Source organism: Schistocerca piceifrons, chromosome 5 (genome assembly GCF_021461385.2).
Source record: "Schistocerca piceifrons isolate TAMUIC-IGC-003096 chromosome 5, iqSchPice1.1, whole genome shotgun sequence".
Lineage (NCBI taxonomy): Eukaryota > Metazoa > Arthropoda > Insecta > Orthoptera > Acrididae > Schistocerca > Schistocerca piceifrons.
The window spans coordinates 381,033,103-381,035,453 of NC_060142.1; the positions used below are offsets into that span (position 1 = coordinate 381,033,103).

At 45.4% G+C, this 2,351-nt stretch overlaps 1 pseudogene; it reads right to left on the reverse strand.

Annotated features, from left to right (window-relative positions):
* Positions 1-505: 505 nt before the first annotated feature.
* On the reverse strand, positions 506-624 carry LOC124799455 (annotated as a pseudogene).
* Positions 625-2,351: the final 1,727 nt, after the last annotated feature.

The following is a 2,351-nucleotide window of genomic DNA, read 5'->3' on the forward strand; positions in this document are numbered from 1 at the left end:
GCTGTATATATAGTGCGAAATTTAGTACACAGAGCTGTACCCTCTGACAGGAACTACGATTCTAACCCGTTTTGCCGGCCGGGGTGGCCGAGCGGTTCTAGGCGCTACAGTCTGGAACCGCGCGACCGCTACGGTCGCAGGTTCAAATCCTGCCTCGGACATGGATGTGTGTGATGTCCTTAGGTTAGTTAGGTTTAAGTGGTTCACGTTCTAGGGGACTGATGACCTTAGAAGTTAAGTCCCATAGTGCTCAGAACCATTTGGACCATTAACCCGTTTTGGCGGAGAATCAAACAAACGTTTCGCCTCGTTCGAACAGTTCTCGGATGGGCCAACGGTACCGACCGACCACCGTGTCATCCTCATACGACAGGCGTCACTGGATGCGGATATGGAGGGGCTGTGGTCAGCACACCGCTCTCCCGGCCATTGTCGTGACCGGAGCCGCTACTTCCCAATCAAGTAGCTCCTCAATTGGCCTCACAAGGGCTGAGTGAATGCTGCTTGCCAACAGCACTCGGCGCACTCGGACGGTCACCCATCCAAACGCTAGCCAAGCCCGACAGTGCTTAACTTCAGTGATCTGACGGGAACAGGTGTTACCACTGCGGCAGTGCCGTTGTCACACGGAGATCATCATACCCGTTAATCAGAGATTTTGGTGAGTTTTAAGTATCTGTAAATTGAAGGTGGTTGGTGGGAGAAAGGAAAGGAAATGGAAAGGGTTACTGATAGCATAAATATAGTCTTAGGTATATTGGAGAGGGACCAGTTCTCAATACCTAGAAAGCGGCATTACATGTTACGGCTCCTAGTTTCGGACAAACCTGATGTTGGAGATTAATGGATACCTGATGTTCCCCCACTTTTAGTTACGTTTCGTCAGAGTGAAAGTAGAGTAACGGCTAAGGCTCGGGGCTACCACGCTGACGGCACGGGTTTAGTTTCTCCCCAAAAGCTTTGTATTTCGGTCGTTCGTATGTCTCACGATCGATAGATTTCCACTTATCAAAATGGATTCGTTCTCCTTTTCTTTCTTACCATAGCGACTCACTTTATATTTCAAACGAAAGATACTGCGCCACTGTAAACTCTTCAAACTGCATTTTGAGAGCTGGTATGAGGGTGACTCCTCTTTCTTTGTACGATAAAGGCACTAATCGACCCATTCCGGTGAGAATTCTTCTACGACGAAGTCGTCATCTTGCTCTACTCCCGTGCACTGCAGAGTAAATTGTTTTATATTTTTTCGATATGCCCTGAGAAAAAAAAACACACAAAGGTAAAACTTAGCGCCTCATATCCTTGCAGTTAATCTGCTTTGTCAACATATATTATATTCTGCAAAATGATGATTCGTCTTTCCGCTAACGGAGCTTGTATTGCGGTGGATATCGCATGTCCAGTTGCAATGGAATTAGCTAAGTCGTGTTGGAGATGTGTTTGAAATAATGTTCAAATCGTGAAGCAACCTTTCGGTGTATCTGATGGTGTTATTGTCGGATCCACGAACGATAGCGGATCGCGCAGATCGAGACAAGGACGGGGAATGCTTTGTTGCTGGTTCCAAGTGACTGTTGAGGTAAGCGCATACAGTGTTTTGCGCTTGATGTATGCGTGTATCCCGCAAATTATGTCTCTCACTAGCTTGTTAGAATTTGTCGCTCACCGCCACTATTAGCCGTGATAACTCGCAACAAATGGAATTAAATTTCACTAAATAACTCGCTACGATCATGTTTAAATGCTCGCAGTGCATACAACATTCACAGCACAGCGCTCAGTATACTGCTGTACACTCATTGGCTGTCGGAGAATACGTGTCGTAGGTGCGCCCCTAAACTCGATCGCCATCGTTCGTGACTACAACTATAGTGAGCTAGGGTTTCGCTTGTTCATCACACTCCTCAACTTCTCGTCCATCTTCTTTTGGCTGTCCTTCGATAGAAACGCTTGCTACTTCATTTTGCTGTACTCATTTGACACACTCTCCAATGACAACACCTTGCGAACAACTGTTGCTGGTGACAAATGCCGGCTAGCGGTTTACAGAGCCAGGATTTCTGTAATGTGAGGAAGAGGGTCATGTACAACAAGCGCAGGAAACAAACGTTATACTATTTGGTATTTTGAGTACTAAACACAAACGGAATATATATCTGAAGAAAGTTTGCTGTAACGATTGATTATTTAATGAATTTATTACGGCGAAAATGACTGTTTTTGGATAATTCTGCATGAAATATTCTATTTAACGTTATTCTGTGTGATGGAACTGAAAAAAACTTTCGCCGCTGCGCTGCTTCATGAAGACACTGACAACGTTACGTGTATGTATACGGTGTACGCCT